Raw genomic sequence first — 20,526 nt, forward strand, 5'->3', positions numbered from 1 at the left:
AAAAAATTAGCTGGGCATGGTGGCACACGCCTGTAGTCCCAGCTACTCGGGAGGCTGAGGCACAAGAATTGCTTGAGACCAGGTGGCAGAGGTTGCAATGAGCCGAGATCACACCACCGCACTCCAGCCTGGGCGACAGAGTGAGACTCAGCATCAAAAACAAAAAAAAGAAAAGAAAAGAAAACAATGAAGGGTGAGCACCAAACCCAGATACGTGGCAATATAAAAATAGAGATCATCTCTATCTTGAGGTTCAAAGAACTTTAGGTAGATGTCGGAACACAGATCGTCTTCTATGCAAAATACTTCCAAGCCCTATAAATTCAGAAAGAAAAGAAAAAAATAAATAGCATTGTATTCATCTTGCAATCCCAATATAAGTATATAATTACAAAAACTTTCAGTTAAATCTTTGTGTTTTTTATTTTTATATCTTATATTCCTATTTTCAATATATAAATTTAACTCAGTGATACATATATATACATATGTGTGTGTATATATATACGTTGTGTTTATAAATGTTCTGGGAACAAGATAGTATCTCAACTAAACTTTGTAAGTCACCTTGGGTGTTGAATATTTTCATTAATAATAGCTTTTGTGAACTTATTTTGAAATTCAAAATTAGCTGATCCACAAAAAAAAAGAACACAGGCTTGGCTGGGAGTGGTGGCTCACGCCTGTAATAACCCCAACACCTGGGGAGACTGAGGCTGGCAGATTGCTTGAGCTCAGGAGTTCAAAACCAGCCTGGACAACATGGCAAAACCCTGCCTCTACAAAAAACAAAAAATTAGCTGGTTGTGGTATTGTGCACCTGTAGTCCTCGCTACTTGAGAGGCTGAGGTGGGGATGATCACCTGAGCCCAGGGAGGTTGAGGCTGCAGTGAGCTGTGATCACACCACTGTACTCCAGCCTGGATCACAGAGTGAGACTCTGTCTCAGAAAAAAAAAAAAAAAAAAAAGAACGCATGCTCTGGAGTGGGAGAAATCTGGAATCAAATATTGGTTCTGCCTTTCAACCTTTGGAAGAGATTTCAGGCAAATTATTTAACCTCAATCATTCTTGATTGCATTTGTGAAATCTCACAGGACCAATATGAAAATACACATATAAAATATTTAGCACAGTGCCAGGCACAATATAATAATCAATAAATGCAAGCTTTTATTTTCTACGTCTCAATAACCCCTAGGGACAGCACTATATTAAAGTACTATTCAACAATACTCCAGAAAACATTAAATGATTTTCAGGAGACTCTACTTAGGAAGGCAGAAAACCATATATTTTCTAAAGTTTTTCAGTAATGAACCATGTTGGCATTGCCAAAGGGATATGCTCCAGTGACCAGGATAATATCTCTTCTACATTCAACAATGTAGAAACATGGCCCAGTGAGAAAGTTTACAAAAATCAGGCCTCAAACCTGGAATCTCTTACTAAGTTCCCAGTTATATATAATTACCTACATGTAGCCATTTTTCCTTCATAAAATGATAAATACACTTATCTAAGCTCCAGGAATATATATAAAGACAACTGTGGCGGGGCACAGTGGCTCACGCCTGTAATCCCAGCACTCTGGGAGGCCAAGGTAAGTGGATCACCTGAGGTCAAGCGTTCGACACCAGCCTGACCAACATGGCGAAACCTCGTCTCTACTAAAAATACAAAAATTAGCTAGGCATGGTGGCACGTGCCTGTGATCCCAGCTACTGAGGAGGCTGAGGCATGAGAACTGCTTGAACGCTGGAGGCAGAGGTTACAGTAAGCCAAGATCACACCACTACACTCCAGCCTGGGCAACAGAGCGAGACTCCGTCTCAAAAAAAAAAAAAAAAAATAGCCAGGCATGTAGTATGTGCCTGTAGTTCCAGCTACTTGGGAGGCTGAAGTAGGAGGTTTGCTTAAGCCTGGGAGGTTGAGGCTGCAGTTAGTAGTGATTGTGCCACTACACTCCAGTCTGGGTGACCGAGACCCCGTCTCAAAAAAATAAAAGACATATATATACATATATAAAATACAATATATGTAATATATTTATATATATACACACACACATATACATATATATAATACAATCATATGGCTCAACTATCAAATAAAGAGGTTTATAAAGGGCAGGCTTATTCCCAACTCTATCTCCCTTCCATTCAATTCCATTCGCCCCACCAACAGGTAATCACTCAACAGATTCTTGTGTATTCCTCCAGAATCTCTTCAGGCAAATTAACAAATATATGTTCTCTCCTTCCCTGTCTACACAAAAAGTAACACAGTACACACCAAGCTCTTTTTATAGTCATAGTAACTTAAGATACATGTTTTTCCTTTTCAGTACATATAAGTTTCTCATTCTTATTTTGTAGTATTCAATTGTTTGCTATTATAAATAACATTGTAGATTTCATTGTACATATGTGTGTGTGTATGTGTGTATGTGTGTGTATCCCTGAACTAGAATTGCTAGATCAAAGGAAATTTTTTTTTTTAAGACAGTCTCGCTCTGTCGCCCAGGCTGGAGTGCAGTGGTGCGATCTCACCTTACTGCAACCTCCACCTTCCGGGTTCAAGCAATTCTCCTGCCTCGGCCTCCGGAGTAGCTGGGATTACAGGCGCACGCCACCATGCCCGGCTAATTTTTATATTTTCAGTAGAGACAAGGTTTCACCATGTTGGCCAGGCTGGTCTCGAACTCCTGGGCTCAGGTGATCTGCCCACCTCAGCCTCCCAAAGTGCTGGGATTACAGGTGTGAGCCACTGTGCCCTGCCAAGATCAAAGAAAATTTGCATATTTATTTTTTAAACTTTAATTTATTTAAGTATACTAATATATCCAGAATAATGTATGTAATACATGTGTATCTTTATATAATGCTGCCAAATTGCCTTCCATGGGCAATGTACCAATTTAAACTCCTACCTCCAACGTGTGAGTGTCTCTTACCCCACAGTCTTGACAACAAAGAGTGTTATCAAACATTTTGATTTTTAACACTCTGATAAGTTTAAGCAAGGAATCTCAGTGTGGTTTCAATTAGCATTTATCCTACACATGAGGGCAAGCATCTTTCACATAAATAATCGTTAAAGTCAGGAATAAGCCAAGATTTCCTACTACCAACTGAGGAAATAAAACAAGACCTACAAATGTTAGAAAGTAGGAGACAAAACTCAAAACTTACAGACTACATGTTTATCTATCTAGAAAATCCAAGAAAATCAACTAAAAAACTATAACTAACAAGGAAGTAACAAGAGCTCAGAAAACAGGCCAAAGACAAAATCAACATACAGAAATCTGCCATATATCTCAGTAATCATTACAAAATGTAATTTTAAAAAACAACTATCGACCAGGCGCAGTGGCTCATGCCTGTAATCCCAGCATGCTGGGAGGCCCAGGCGGATGGATCACCTGAGGTCAGGAGTTCAAGGCCAGCCTGGCCAACATGGTGAAACCCCGTCTCTACTAAAAATACAAAAATTAGATGGGCGTGGTGCCGGTCGCCTGTAGTCCCAGCTACTCGGGAAGCTGAGGCAGGAGAATTGTGTGAACCCAGGAGACGGAGCTTGCAATGAGCCGAGATTGTGCCACTGCACTCCAGCCTGGGTGACAGAGTGAGACTCTGTCTCAAAAAAAAAAAAAAAAAAGTAAGTACAAGTGGCCAATACATGTATGGTAAGGGGATTGCTCAAACTGATTAGTAAACACAGGGGTACAAACACAAATGATTCAGTATCATTTTTCATCTATCAGGATGCAAAAAATAAATATCTGTTAAATTTGAGAATTGTATAAGAAATTTGGTATTCCATGCACTGTTGGCAGCTACACTGGAATAGCCTTTTCATAGGGCAAATTCCGAGTATCTAGTGCATAACTGTCACCCAGCAATTCCAATCCTTAGTAGTATCGCTTGAGAAATATTCCTGCATGTGAACAAATATGTAGGTACAGGGCTTTTTAAAACTGAAACATTGTTTTAAATAGTAAAACAAACAAACAAAATCAACCTGAAAAGAACTTAAATATCCATCTATGGGAGAATGGTGAAATAAACATGGTATGTCCATACTGTGAAATAATAAGCATCTGTTTAAAAAATTCAAGATGGATATATATACTGATATATAAAAATCTCCTGCATATGTATACTATAAAGTGAGAAAAGTAAGTTGTAGTACATGTATATTACATCTACATACTATTTGTGTTAAAAAAAAAAACCACAAAACTGTATTTCTAAAGGTACTCACATATGGGTGAATGCATATAAAAAAGACTAGAAAGATACACTCTAAACTGATCCTACTAGTCAAAGCTAGAGAAACACATAGGAAGAAATATTATGTATTAATCAAAAATAAGGAAGTGAACATACATATAAACACTGATATGAAAAGAGCCCTAAGTGATAGTCTTTGGGAGAAAAGTCATAAAATATATATCACATACTTGTTATTTGTATATGTACAAATATATGCATGTAAATACAGAGAAAAAGGGACTATATTCCACAACCAACTCTTTTTTTTTTCTTTCATCCTTATTTTGGCAACCATGGAACCAACTCTTAACAAATGGTTATCTATGGGAGGGCAGGAAGCTGGGTTAAAAGGTGTTTTAATCTAATGCTGTATTACTTTAATTCTTTAAAGAAGAGTTGCCCATTAACAATCTGTACAAAAGAATCAGTTAAAAAGGCCGGGCACGGTGGCTCATACCTGTAATCTCAACACTTTGGGAGGCTGAGGCAGGAGGATCGCTTGAGTTCAGGAGTTTGAGACCTGTTTGGGCAACATAGCAAAATCTCACCTCTATTTTTACAATAAAATAAAATACTGGCTGGATGCGGTGGCTCACACCTGTAATTCTAGCACTTTTGGAGGCCAAGGCAGGTGAATCATCTGAGGTCAGGAGTTCAAGATCAGCCTGGCTAACATGGCAAAACCCCACCTCTACCAAAAATACAAAAACTAGCTGGGCGTGGTGGCATGCACCTGTAGTCCCAGCAACTCGGGAGGCTGAGGCACAAGAATTGCCTGAACCCGGGAGGCAGATGTTGCAGTGAGCTAAGATCTCACCACTGCACTCCAGCCTGGGTGACAGAGTGAGACTGCATCTCAAAAACAAAACAAAACAAAACAAAACAATAAAGCAGAAAGACAACTCACAGAATGGAAGAAACTGTTTGCAAATCACATATCTGATTAGGGTCTAGTATCTAGACTATATATATTTTTAAAAATTTTTTTTTTTTTTTTTTGAGACGGAGTCTCGCTCTGTCGTCCAGGCTGGAGCGCAGTGGCCAGATCTCAGCTCACTGCAAGCTCCGCCTCCCGGGTTTATGCCATTCTCCTGCCTCAGCCTCCTGAGTAGCTGGGACTACAGGTGCCCGCCACCTCGCCCGGCTAGTTTTTTGTATTTTTTTTTTTTTTTAGTAGAGACGGGGTTTCACCGTGTTAGCCAGGATGGTCTCAATCTCCTGACCTCGTGATCCGCCCATCTCGGCCTCCCAAAGTGCTGGGATTACAGGCTTGAGCCACCGCGCCCGGCCTATTTTTAAAAATTCTTACAACTCAACAACAAAAAGACAAACAACCACATTTTTTAATGGGCAAAGAACTTAAACAGACATCTCTCCAAAGAAGAAATACAAATAGTCAACAAGCCATGAGAAGATGCCCAACATCATTAGGGAAATACAATTCAAAACCACAATGAGATACCAGTTCATACCCATTATGATGGCTATTTAGAAAGAAAAATAAATAAAAATTTTTTTTAAAAAACAAGTAAAAAACAGAAAGCAACAAGTAAGTGTTGGTGAGGATGTGGAGAAATGGAACCCTCATACATGGCTGATGGCAATGAAAATTGGTGCAACTGTTATGGAAAACAGTTTGGTGGTTTCTCAACAAGTTAAACATAGGGCCGGGGACAGCGGTTCATGCCTGTAACCCCAGTACTTTGAGAGGCTAAGGCAGGAGGATCACTTGAGCTCAGTTTATGACCATCCTGGACAACGTAGGGAGACTTTGTCTCTACCAAAAGTAAAAAAATTAGCCTGGTGTGGGGCGTGGTGGCACATACCTATAGTCCCAGCTACTCAGGAGGCTGAGGTGGGAGGACTGCCTCAGCCTGGGTGGTTGAAACTGCACTAAGCCATGATCATGCCACTGTACTCCAGCCTGGGCAACAGAGCCCTGTCTCAAAACAAAACATAACATAGGATTACATATGACCTAGCAGTTGTGCTCCTAGGTATACCCAAAATAAATGAAAACAGGTATTCAAACAAAAACTTGTATGCAAATATTCATAGCAGCACTATTCATAAAAGCCAAAAGGTAGAAACATCCCAAATATCCATGAACTGATAAATGGATAAACAAAATATGGTATATCCATAGAAAGGAATAATACTCAGCCATAAAAGGGAATAAAATAATGCTACATGCCACAACACAGATGAATCTCAAAAACATGCTGAGTGAAAGCCAGACACAAAAGCTCATACATTATATGATTCCATTTACGTGAAATATCCAGAATAGGCAAATATTAATGGTAACCTGGGACTTGGAGGAAGGGAGAATGGGGAGTGACTGCTTACTGGGTACACAATTTCCTTTTGAGGTGGTGTTAGCTGCACAACATCATGAAGTTACCTAATGCCACTGTACAACTGTACACTTTAAAATGGTTAAAATGGGGCCAGGCACAGTGGCTCATGCCTGTAATCCCAGCTCTTTGGGAAGTCAAGACAGGCAGACCACCTGAGGTGAGGAGTTGGAGACCAGCCTGACCAACGTGGAGAAACCCTGTCTCTACTAAAAATACAAAAATTATCCAGGCGTGGTGGTGCATACCTGTAATCCCAGCTATTTGGGAGGCTGAGGCAGGAGAATCACTTGAACACAGGAGGCAGAGGTTGCAGTGAGCCAAGATCATGCCACTGCACTCCAGCCTGGGTGACAGAGAGAGACTCCATCTCAAAATAAATAAAATAAAATAAAATGGTTAAAATGATAAATTTATGTTACATTAATTTTATCACAATTTTTTAAAGTTACTATGCCAACAGCCTGGCTAACATTGTGAAACCCTGTCTCTTCTAAAAATAAAAAAATTAGCCAGGCGTAGTGGCAGGCACCTGTAATCCCAAATACTCAGGAGGCTGAGGCAGGAGAATCGTTTGAACTCTGGAGGCAGAGGTTGCAGTGAGCCGAGATCGCACCATTGCACTCCAGCCTGGGTGACGGAGACTCCGCCTCAAAAAAAAAAAGTTACCATGCTAAAACACAGAAAACAATGTACTTCATTTCTTTCGGCCAGGCACAGGGGCTCACGCTTGTAATCCCAGCACTTTGGGAGGCCAAGGAAGGTGGATCACAAGGTCAAGAGTTCGAGACCAGCCTGGCCAATATGATGAAACCCCGTCTATACTAAAAATACAAAAATTAGCCAGGCGTGGTGGCATGCACCTATAATCCCAGCTCCTCGGGAGGCTGAGGCAGGAGAATAGCTTGAACCTGGGAGGCAGAGGTTGCAGTGAGCCAAGATCGCACCACTACACTCCAGCCTGGGTGACAGAGCAAAACTCTGTCTCAAAAAAAAAGTTAATGAGAAAAATATATCCCTGAAAGGGCATTTAAGCTCATTTCTGCAGTGAGTCAATCTCAACATTTGCCAAACCAAATCTCATAACAAGCTCTATCAAAACAATTAAAAACTGTATCAATTCTACTTTTGAAGCTTTAAAATTTCTGAATGAATGTCTTATAGATGTTTTTTAGTCATCAAATGTCTCCTAACGGCATCATAAATGTTATGATCTCAAACAAAGATGGAAAAGACCCACTCGTTTGAAAGAATTCTGGCTTTTGGCCAAGAGACAAAATCAAGTATATCTGTAAATAGAGCTGGTCTACTTATATTGAGAGACTGAGAAAGGAGGGTCTTTTTTTTTTCTTATACACAATTCCTTCCCCACAAAAACATACACAAAAATTTAAGCCCTCCAGGAACAACAGTTAACTGTGGCCTGTCGGGGAGGCAGAAGGAGGGGAGAGTACTAGGGAAAAGAGCCAACTCATGCTGGGCTTAATACCTGGGTGATGGGTTGATAGGTGCAGCAAACCACCATGGCACACGTTTATCTATGTAACAAACCTGCACATCGTGCACATGTACCCTGGAACTTAAAAAATAATAAAATAATTATTTTTAAAAAATCAGTTAAATATACTAATAAGTATTATTTAAAAATTAAAAAAATTAAGCCCTCCGTTAATTATTTTTATTTCAATTACCTGACTAGAAATCTGATAGCGGCCGGGCGCAGTGACACATGCCTGTAATCTCAGCACTTTGAGAGGCTGAGGTGGGCGGATCACTTGAGGTCAGGAGTTTGAGACCAGTCTGGCCAATATGGGGAAACCCCATCTCTACTAAAAATACAAAAATAAGCCAGGCATGGTGGCACGTGCCTGTAATCCCAGCTACTAGGGAGGCTGAGGCAGGAGAATTGCTTGAACCTGGGAGGCGGAGGTTGCAGTAAGCCAAGATCACGCTGCTACACTCCAGCCTGGGTGACAGAGCGAGACTCTCTCTAAAAAATAATAGTAATAACCATTATTTTCTTTACTTCTGTCTATTCTGGTTCTTTGCAGCCACTGGCTTTATCATTTACTGGCTCAGCAATGAACAATATAGTAAAAACAGAAACTCTATGGAAGAAAGTTAAGTCAACACTACAGAAATCTAACTCTTAAAACTACAATTATATAAGCAAATGTAAACCTGTGATATGAAGATCAACAATGGTCTAGAAGTCAGAATTCCGGGGTCCACAGTTACTAGGGCAAGTCTTGTTTTTCTGGGCTTCATTTCTCTTTCAGATAGAAGGAGAAAAATGCCTTTCCTACCTGCCTCCCAACCAAAGTGCTGTAATAAAATTATGCACAAGGTATGATAGAACTCTAAAGTGGGAGACCTAACCTAGCTTGGTGGAGGGAAAAGGAAGAAAGGGAAACCGGGAGAGGCTTTCAGGAATAGCTGGTGACAGATGTTAAGTTTTAAAAGAATGAGTTCAAATTCAAGAGAAGGGAGAGAGAAAGCATTCCAGGTAGAGGGGGACATTAGAAGCAAAGGCAGAAACACCATAAATCTATTTGTTATTCCCCTTCTTAAACAATCAAGAGTTCCTAATTCACCCCAGCCTCAACCTAAGATTCCAGCCTTATCTCATTCCACTCTCCAAATATACCATGCTTACAGTTTCAAGACCCAAAATGTGAATGCCCTTCACTCCAGAAACATGTAGTTCAAAAAACTGGGAGACCGCCTTGCCTGGTTGAGTTAGTGCAACATTTCCAGGCTCTTATAGTGCCTTTATACTTCTACTGTACTATTTAATACATTAAGTGTTCATCTCAATCTGAGAGACTATGAACAGAATATGACCTTCTGTATTCAAACTGTGGGTAGCCTAAACAAGGATTACACCCTTTCCAATATCAAAGCAGAATAAAAGAAAAGCAGCATGGGAATGTTCTCAAGTTTGCAACATTTCCAAGAAAACTAAATATATATCAGTAAAATTTGTAAAAAATAATCACAAAACATTAAAATCCATAACCATTAATCCCAGAACAGAATGAGACCAGGACAAGACATCCTTATCAGAAGATAAGTATTCAGAGAACAAAATGTTCACGTAATCTGTTGTAATTTAAACTCACACCAAAAAGCGAATGCCAATTTTCAAACAAGATAAATTCGGAATGACCAAAAAAATCATGTACAATTATTTTAGTTCAAAGTCAGCTTTAGTGGATTTTTTAAGACAGCGTCTCGCTCTGTCGCCCAGGCTAGAGTGCAGTGGCACAATCTTGGCTAGCTGCAACCTCTGCCTCCCGGGTTCAACAGATTCTTCTGCCTCAGCCTCCCAAGTAGCTGGGATTACAGGCATGCTCCACCACGCCCGGCTAAGCTTTAGTGCATTTTTCCTATCCTTTAATGCAAGGTATCTTTCCCTTGAGCTGTCGAGTTTAAACAATTTTTAAACACATCAATCCAAAGGATAGAAACTCTAAAAGACACCTGCTGCTCTGTCACATACTAAGACCTCTTCAAAAGTTCTCTTGGTATTACAACTTACTATAGATGAAAAACAGATAACGATATCTCCAAAAATTGGATACAATCACTACTATGCTGAAGATTTTCGCAACTCAAAGGCTGTTTTATTCACATAATTGTCTCAATTAACAGTAACTCTTAAGAAAAAATAGCCATACTACTCGCATCTGTTTTGAGGGTTCAGTCTCATTTTAACAAAGTCTCTCAACTCCCAAGATACAGAGATACACACGTGCAGGATTTCCACCCACACCTCATTATATAAATGTTTCACCACTCTTAACTAGTCAAACAAAACCTCTTTCAGTACAGTGAAGCCACCTCACCACTTTCATCCTCACCTATCATACCATCTCCTCCCCATCCCCAACCTGTCAGTCACACAACACACACCACCCCTTCCCAAATAACACCTCAGAATCTCCTTGAACCTAACACATTTACACAACAAGCCAGCAATATTCCTCACCCCATCCAGTCCCTCACACATTAGCTGAACCTCTTAATTAAATGTACTCTTTCTTTCACCCTATTCCCATCAATACAACTGAACTTCCCACACCCGAAGCGATCTTCCCTTTCAGTAGCTTCAATCTCACTTAAGTGATCACTCAGTCCTTTGTCAACCGTCTCCTAGTCCCCCTCCTGTATCCTCCTCACCTTCCCCGTCCCCTGGTCTTCCATCAGCTCCCAAAGTTGTCACCCCTCAACAACAACCAAAAAAAAAAAAAAAATCAAAAACAAAAAAGAAAACAAAACAAAAACCGCACCTCAGCCTCAAACCTGCCCTTCCCCACTTTCCCCCTTTTCATTTTCCTCTCCGCCTATTCAGCGGTTTCGACAGCCCCTTAGCCCCGAGCCCGGCCTCGTCCGGTACGGACTGGTGAACGCACTCACCCTGCCTCGGTCAAGCCGCCCCCCGCTAGGGCGCTTACTCCTAACAGACTCTTGGCCGCCGCTGCCTCCCTCCATTCATCCCTGGCCCATTCATCTCTCAGCCCGATCCCAGACACGCCCCCCGGCCTCCTCCCTCTCTCCTAGCGCCCCGGCCGGCCCGGGACCCTCACCAGATTAGAGGCTCTCGCAGAGGAGGACTCTCTGACTCTTTTCGCTTCTCCCTCGCCCTCTCTCGAGCCTCCTCTCGCCCCACGACGAGCCACACCGTAGAACAGAAACATACACACACACCGCCTCCTCCTCGATCGCCTCCTCCGATGCTTCTTACTCCTCGATGTCTCGAGCTCCGCTCCGCGTCGTGTGCGCTTGCGCGCGCGAGCGTCTCCCCGCGAGCCCACCGGGCCAGCTACGGCCGGTAGGTAAAGAGCGGGCGGAGAGAGGGGAGCGGGGTACGAGCCCAAGCTCGCGCTCGGCCTGGAGCTGAGCAGACGCACGCGTACTCCAGCCAGGGAATTCGGACGGGTAGGAGAGAGGGGCGGAGGGGGGCGGGGAAGGGAGGGGAGAACAGCAGAGGGGGAGGGGCGGAGAAAGCCAACGGAGCAGCCCCAACTCGGAACCGCCTCTATCGCGGCGAGGTGCCGAGTGGCCAGCCAACGAGAGTGCGCGCACGCCTCCCGCCCCCTCGGCGCCGCGGGAGACAGGGATGCGCGTCGAGGAGAAAGGCTTCTCCCCCTTGCAAAGAGAAAACCTCTTAGAGGAAGCACGCGTGACACCCCCTGTGTGTTCCGAAGCCCTCTCGCTCTCTCAGCTGCTCTACCCTCTCCCCTCAGAGAAGAAGAAGGAAAGTCCAAGCACACACTACTTCCTAGTCCCCCACTGCCCACCCTTGGGTCTTCGCGAGCCTCTGAATGCAGTAGCACCGCTGTTAGGAGGTGATACCCGCCGGTACCTTTTCGCCCGCCACCCCTAACTCCCTTTTTCCAACTCCCGGGCTTTCTCGCGAGACCCATACCTGCCGGCTTTGGGATTAGAAGTCGAAGCACAGATTTACAAATACTGGCCTCCCAGTTACGTTGCGGGGGCAACAGCCACGGCATGTCCCCCCCGACCCCCAGGACCGCAGTGCGCGCACGCGGGGGCTGCGAAACGACCAAAGCAGGGATGAGAAAGGGAAGCTATGAAACTGATTTTTGACGGCATGTAACCGCTAGGCCTGGGCACGTGCCCTGCGCCTCGCAGGCCGGTGCGATGTACCCTGGGAATTGTAGTTTTTCTTCCCACCTATGGTCAGACTCCCACCCTCAGTTTTACTCAGGCCTCTGACCGGGAGGGGGATTACCGACGCCATTTTGCCTGAAACAATGGCCCTCGGCCCTGATGGTGGCAGGTGGAGGAGGGAGCAATGCTTTTAAGGGTTCGGTGAACCTCCCCGGCCCCTCGGTGCCATAGCAACCCCTTCAGAAACCTGGTCCCGCCCCCTCGCCGCCGCCAGGCTTCTAGACCGCGCGCATGCGGAAAGGCTGCCTCCAACTGAGACTGGCTCTGTCTGTCTCCCACCGGCCACCTCCTTGAAAAACTCCCAGATCCTCTAGCTGGTAGTGAATGCTGCCTCCTTCGAGCTTTCGGTACATGTTAGCCTCGGCTCAGCGGCTTCAAACTGCTTCCTGTGCTATGCCAGGAGCAGTATAGAATTGTTTCTGTCATTCTCCCATGAATAATCCCGGCCCGACAGAGGAGGAAACTGAGGCTCAAGAGGGGAAATGGACATGAATTGCTCAAGTTCATACTATTTGTGGAGTTAGAACTTGAACCCAGGTGTGCTCATTCCAGAGCCGAGGCATTTTTCAATCTCCCGGGAGTCATCTGGTGGTGCAGCTAAAGGGCAGCACATTCTTTTCGAATGCCCCTCAAGCTAGGAGGCTGTGTGGGAAATACCAGACTAATGCTTTCAGCCCTCCAGCCTCGGCCCTATCACTGAGTTATCCCCTCTCCACTACCTATTTTTCTTTTCTTGCCGTAGGCCTCAGAAATCTCAGTCTTTTTCAGCTCTTTAAAACAGCACAATCAATAAATTTAACTCAGGTTTCCAAAGTCCAAATAAAGTGTAATGGTTTATCTCTGACTTTGTAAGGGGGTGGGGTGTTGAGTATAATGATGGGAGGCCTTGTAGCCCTGTCTCTTGCCTCTGTTCCTTCCTTATTAATTTCAATATTGCCAGAACATGTAAGGAAACCGGACCATGCCCTTCATACATTCAAACTCCCATCTTTCCATTTTGACAATGAAGGGAGACGCTGAGGAAACAATAGGGCTATGGGGTCCAGCCACTAGACCGGTGGAGATCTTTCTTCCTGGCCGATTTGAAAGAGCAGGGTGTGGTTTCTCCAAATAGCTTCACCATTCTACCTTAAGGGTCTCTGAAGTCTCAATTAGCTGAAAATGGATGGGGTCTCCCACGCTTCTTTCCTCACTGTCCCTAAAGATAGTCTCTTTTCCCTGTTGATTGGTTGACTAGTGTCAACCAAAAACAGAGGAAAGAGTAGCTGAACAACCACTAAGGGGCAGTTTCAAAGTTTCAAAGGTTACCAATTTATCCCAAGTCTTTGTAGGTCCTGACTCCCATGAGATGCCAACTAGAATCTTGTGGCCACTGTTTCTATTTCTCAGTGTCACCCTATTCCCACCACTACCACACACATCACCTTTATGAAAAGCAAGGCATCTAGCTCAGTTGTGACCTGCTCCCTCTTTCCTTGTCTCTGAGCCTGATGATGTAGGTAATGAATAAAGAACAATACTTGGAAATGTTAGCCCTTCAATCTGCTTAGATGTTAATTCTTTTGAGCAGTACCTCTTTGATAGTTGAATACTTGTTAAAAAAAAAAAAAACTATTGAGTAGAGTGACTTTTATGACCTTTAGAAATTTGAAAATCAAACAAGTCGGCTCCCCATCCAAATACAGGTCCTTCTCAATTTAGACCTTTTATTGACATATGTGCTTTTCTGTTTGGGACAATCTGGTCTGTAACTCAGCACAAATGCCACTGTAGGCAGAAAGGGGATCGGGCAATTCTAGCTAATCACCAAGGTATGACAGGGAACATTCCTTTCCTACCTACTGGTTTCCACTGACTCTCAAGTGACATTTGCAATGTTCCTACTCATCAAACAGAAATTTTGATTTATATTAACTGTTTGTAATTTGGTTTTACATTGTTCCAGGAAAGCATCCTTCCAATAATCTAATTCATTTTTTTCTAGAGGCTCTGGTGCCAATAAATTACAAAAGATTTCACTGGAATCATTTTTAAACCCCAGAATCCCACAGGAGTGGGGGTAGGAGGCTAGTTTTATGGTCCTACTATCTGTTGGTCTCTTTCCTACCACACAGGATGGTAACTTTTGCAGTCAACAAGATGGAGCTGAAATGAACCTCAAAGTTTGTAGTTAACTGACTACTGCAACCATGGGTAGAGTTGTGACTGTTTCTGGAACTTAATTTCTGACCCTGTGCCCTCTTTTTAACCAGGTTATTGGGGCGGGGAGGTAAACAATGTCCATCATTCTTGATGTTCATTTCCCTTAACCCAAGTGATACCACAGTTTGGGCATCTTAGGTAGTGCCCAGGCATGAGTGTAAGTGGGAGTGAAGTAAGGATATCTGCCTCTAGTTATTTCGATCCTGGCAGTTTGTGCTGAGCCCTGTGCCCACATGGGTCCTTTCCAGTGCTGTGGTCCTCTCTAATGTCTCTGCCACACTTGGGGCACAGAATTTTTCCCGAAGTCCCAATAGGTATTGGGCCAGCTACCTAGACATTCCACACAGCCCTTCCTCTCTTGAGTCTTCCCCATTAGCTAGTTGTTGCTCCTAGGAAGCTGAGGCTAATCAATGCTGCTTGTGCTCTCACAGATATCTCTCTCTGCTCTTGTTGTCTCTTCCTCCCAAGGAGAGGGGAGTGAGGAAGAGAAGAATCATTTTTTTAGGTTTGTGCAACTCTTTCTTCTAGTTTTCTGGCCCAGATACTTGGTCTCTGCCCCTACACCCTAATACCCCTTCCTTAAGGACTTATGTTTTGGGAACACAGAAACCAGAATAGAGTATTTGTTTTCCTGCCTTGCCACCTCCCTCCCCTGAGGTACACTGCAAAGCGATATTATTTTGGGGGAAGGGACAGGTAGAGAAAAAGAAAAATATAGGAAAGAAAAAAATCTATCTATATTATCTAAAAAATACTGAGCCACATTCTCCCTCTATTAAATCTTAGCATCCCAGTAAGGGAAAGTGTACTTCTCATCCAGGTGCCTCTGTTCAAGGCAGTAATTCCCAGGGCTTGGATGTCTGGGTGATCTTTTCTCCAGGCAAGTCTTTCCACTAGGGGAATTTCTCACCAGGATCATCTGAGGGTTATTAATATCCTCCCAGAAGGTTCTCTTTCCTCCCAGAACAAGTTGAGTATCCCTTGAGTAAGGGCATACTCAGAAGTGAACAGCTATCTTTGGCTTAGTGACTGACTTAGAAACACTCCACATTTCAGGCTGGATAATGCAATTTCTCCAGCCTTGCTATTAGTCTAGTCTCTTCTTCCTAGATGCAGTCTTTCCACATGTGCCCAGAGCATATATCAGGGGGCAATCTTTTTTTTTTTTTTTTTTTGAGACGGAGTCTTGCTCTGTCGTCCAGGCTGGAGTTCAGTGGCGCAATCTTGGCTCACTGCAACTTCCGCCTCCTGGGTTCAAGCGATTCTCCTGCCTCAGCCTCCTGAGTCGCTGGGATTACAGGCACGCGCCACCACACCCAGCTAAGTTTTGTATTAGTGGAGACGGGATTTCACCTTGTTGGTCAGGCTGGTCTCAAATTCCTGACAATCTTGAACTGAGGCTAGGATTACAGGCTTGAGCCACCGCGCCAAGCCATCTGGGGGCAATCTTAAGGTAAATGCCTTTGCCTTGACAACTGACTCTCAGAATGCCTACAGATGACTAAGCCCACATCACTTCTCTAAAACTTGCAAAGTGTCCAAGATCTTAACTCTACTGCAAAATTCCCATGTGGCCAGACTACAGAGCCTGAGTTGGGGTTGCTGTAACACCCCTCCCTCTCCAGAATAAGATCAGTTCTTTAAGAAATGTACAATCTGACATAGTATATTCTTTTGAGAATCAGAAACTTCAGTTTGCTGGGCTAACTAACCAGGCTTCATTTGCTGACCTGCCTTTCTTCCTCTCTCCCTCCCTCCATTCCTTCTACGGACTCTCTGGATCTATTCCAATAGTCTGTAATAGTCTTTCAAAACAGTCTTATCACAAATCCCTCATGTAGCAGGTATGAATTGTAGTCTACCCACTAAGGTGTATAATAATAATAATAGTAATAATAACAATAATAATAATGTCAGCTAATAATCCAATAGCATTTACTATGTGCCCATTGAATCCTATGAGGTAAGTGCCATTATTAACACCAGTTTTCAAATTAGTAAACCAAGGCACAAAGAAATTAAATAACTTGCTCATAGTAACACAGCAAGTAAGTTTCAGAGCTAGAACTAAACCAGTTAGTTTAGTTCAGAGTCCATGCTCTTAAACATTTTTTGTTGCATCTTTCTTGTCTATGATTCCATTTAACTTTTGACTGCAATATCCCCGATTCCTTGGGGTTGGAAAATAACCTGTATTCTTTTTGATGTTCCTCCTTCTCAGGTTCAAGCCACAGTGCTAAGACCTGGGAACAGAGGTCCATTAAATCCTTAATCATAGCCAGGCACTGTGGCTCAAGCCTGTCATCTCAGCACTTTGAGAGGCTGAGGCAGAAGGATTGCTTGAGCTCAGGTGTTCAAGACGAGGCTGCGCAATGAAAAAAAAAATTTTGGCTATGTGGCCACACAGGTTAGCAGTCAGGTTCATTGCCTCATCCCATAGTGTTCCTTTATGGTCTGGCAGGCCCTTGTTACACTGGGTCCTTCCCAGTGGCTTGGGGATTTTTGTTAAAGTTGCCTAGAACAGCCTCTTTTCTCTCACGTTTTGCTGTCTACCCAGGGATGATGCCAGGAAGCAGGACACAGGTCCTTTCTACCTGGAACCCAAGGATCTCCCTGATAGCATTATATTATCCTCAGACCTAGCAGGTAGGAGGGGCTAGAATCTCTCTTTAGCGTGGATAAAATCATTCTCCCTTTATATTTTCTGGCCAAGACAATTTGACTGCACACTAACCCTCTTCCCCTAAGGACTTGGGCTTTCGAAACACAAAAAACAAAGAGATAGGCAAGTAAAATCTGCTCTTAGTCTCTTGCCACATCCCTTCCCTAAAACAATAAAACCTGGGTTGGGGTTGGGGAAGAGGGTGAGGAAGATAGAGAAATTAAAAGCAATAGGCTGGGCACGGTGGTTCACGCCTGTAATCCTAGCAGTTTGGGAGGCCGAGGCAGGTGGATTACCTGAGATTGGGAGTTCAAGACCAGCCTGGCCACCATGGTGAAACCCCGTCTCTACTAAATATACAAAAAATTAGCCAGGTGCAGTGGCATGCGGATGCGTGCCTGTAATCCCAGCTACTCAGGAGGCTGAGGCAGGAGAATTGCTTGAACCCGGGAGGCGGAGGTTGCAGTAAGCCGAGATCGCACCACTGCACCCCAGCCTGGGCTACAGAGTGACACTTCGTCAAAAAATAAATAAAAGGCCGGGCGCGGTGGCTCAAGCCTGTAATCCCAGCACTTTGGGAGGCCGAGACGGGCGGATCACGAGGTCAGGAGATCGAGACCATCCTGGCTAACAGGGTGAAACCCCGTCTCTACTAAAAAAAAATACAGAAAATTAGCCGGGCGAGTTGGCGGGTGCCTGTAGTCCCAGCAACTCGGGAGGCTGAGGCAGGAGAATGGCGTAAACCCGGGAGGCGGAGCTTGCAGTGAGCCGAGATCCCACCACAGCACTCCAGCCTGGGCGGCAGAGCGAGACTCCGTCTCAAAAAAAATAAATAAATAAATAAATCAAATAAAATCAAATAAAAAACTACAGAAAATATGAATAAATCTCAATTTCAATTATGTGCAAAAAAGACAGCTTATTTAATAAATGGTGCTTTAAAAATTGGTTATCCAGCAAGAAGTAAGCAAAACTAGGTTCCTACCTTATACCATATACAAAATTAAACTCCAGATGAGGCCAGGAACAGGAGTTCAAGTCCAGCCTGGGCGACATACTGAGACCCCCATCTCTACCAAAAAAAAAATTAGCTGGTTGTGGTGGTGCTTGGGTGGCTGAGGTGGAAGGATTGCTTGAGCCCAGGAGGTCGAGACTGCAGTGAGCTGTATTCATGTCACTGCATTCCAGCTTGGGCAACAGAGAGGGGGGCTCTGTCTCAAAAAAAAAAAAAAAAAAATCCTGATGAATGTCCATTTCCCTGCATGCATCCATTACTGCTAGGAGTATGAATCACTATTATCTTTTTTTGTTGTTTGCAAAGTAATCTGGAAGAATCTAATAAAATTTAAAATCTATAGTATTAGTTCAGAATGGTTTGGGCTGCCAGCAACAGAAAATCTGACTAACAGTAGCTTAAACAAATAGAGGTTTGTTTTCTTTCTCACATAATAAGAAATCTAGAGGGACATTCTATGTCCCAGTGCTAACATTGGATCAACTGTTCAACAAGTTCATTAAGAACCTGGGCTTCACAAGACAATCCTAAGCAAAAAGAACAAAGCTGGAGACATCATGCTACCTGACTTCAAACTATACTATAAGGTTGGCTGGGTGTGGTGGCTCACACCTGTAATCCCAGCACTTTGGGAGGCCGAAGCAGGCAGATCACCTGAGGTCAAGAGTTCGAGACCAGCATGGCCAATGTAGTGAAACCTTGTCTCTACTAAAAATACAAAAATTAGCCAGGCATGGTGGTGCATGCCTGTAGTCCCAACTACTCAGGAGGCAGAGGCAGAAGATTTGCTTCTGGGAGGCAGAAGAATTGCTTGAGGGAGGCGGAGGTTGCAGTGAGCCAAGATCTCAGCATTGCACTCCAGCCTGGGCAACAGAGCAAGGCTCTGCCTAAAAAAAGAAAAAAAAGAAAAGAAAAAGCTATACTACAAGGCTACAGTACTACACTAACCAAAACAGACATATAGACCAATGGAGCAGAACAGAGACCTCAGAAATAGCACCACACATCTACAACCATCTTCAACAAGCCTGACAAAAACAAGCAATGGGGAAAAGATCTCCTATTCAGTAAATGCTGCTGGGAAAACTGGCTAGCCATATGCAGAAAACTGAAACTGGACCCCTTCCTTACACTTTACACAAAAATTAACTCAAGATGGATTAAAGACTTAAATGTAAAACCTAAAACCATAAAACCCCTAGAAGAAAACCTAGACAATACCATTCAGGACATAGGCATGGGCAAAGACTGCATGACAAAAATGCCAAAAGCAATTACAACAAAAGCCAAAATTGACAAATGGGATCTAATTAAACTAAAGAGCTTCTGCACAGCAAAAGAAACCATTATGAGAATGAACAGGCAACCTATGGAATGGGAGAAAATTTTTGCAATGTACCCATCTGAGAAAAGGTCTAACATCCAGAATTTACAAGGCACATAAACATATTTACAAGAAAAGAACAAAAAACCACATCAAAAAGTGGGCAAAGGATATGAATAGACACTTCTCAAAAGAAGACATTTACACAGCCAACAAACATATGAAAAAAACTCAACATCACTGATCATCAGAGAAATGCAAATCAAAACCACAATGAGATGCCATCTCATGCCAGTCAGAATGGCAATTATTAACAAGTCAGGAAACAATAGATGCTGGCGAGGCTGTGGAGAAATAGGAATATTTTTACACTGTTGGTGGGAATGTAAATTGGTTCAACCATTGTGGAAGACAGTATGGCGATTCCTCAAGGATCTAGAACCAGAAATACCATTTGACCCAGCAATCCCATTACTGGGTATATACCCAAAGGAATATAAATCATTGTACCATAAAGACACATGCATACCCAAAGGAATATAAGCCATTGTACTATAAAGACACATGCCCTTGTATGTTTATTGCAGCACTATTTACAATAGCAAAGACATGGAACCAACCCAAATGCCTATCAATGATAGACTGCATAAAGAAAATGTGGTACACACACACCATGGAATACTATGCAGCCATACAAAGGAATGAGATCATGTCCTTTGCAGGGACATGGATGAAGCTGGAAGCCATCATCCTCAGCAAACTAACACAGAAACAGAAAACCGAACACTGCATGTTCTCACTCATAAGTGGGAGTTGAACACTGAGAACACATGGACACAGAGAGGGGAACAACACACACCAGGGCCTGTTGCGGGGTAGGCAGTGAGGTGAGGGAACTTAGAGGACGGGTCAATAGGTACGACAAACCACCATGGCACATGTATACCTATGTAACACTTGCAAGTTCTGCACATGTATCCCATTTTTTTA

General features: G+C 43.3%; 1 protein-coding gene across 1 annotated transcript in view; it reads right to left on the reverse strand.

Moving 5' to 3' along the window:
* Positions 1–11,540, reverse strand: part of WNK3 (WNK lysine deficient protein kinase 3) — a 173,585-nt gene extending 162,045 nt beyond the window's left edge. Inside the window, exon 1 of the mRNA XM_011946574.1 lies at positions 11,226–11,540. The gene's annotated coding sequence lies outside the window, so the exon portion shown is untranslated. The remainder of the gene's footprint in view (positions 1–11,225) is intronic.
* Positions 11,541–20,526: the final 8,986 nt, after the last annotated feature.

The sequence above is a fragment of the Colobus angolensis genome, unplaced genomic scaffold, assembly GCF_000951035.1.
Source record: "Colobus angolensis palliatus isolate OR3802 unplaced genomic scaffold, Cang.pa_1.0 Scaffold250, whole genome shotgun sequence".
NCBI lineage: Eukaryota > Metazoa > Chordata > Mammalia > Primates > Cercopithecidae > Colobus > Colobus angolensis.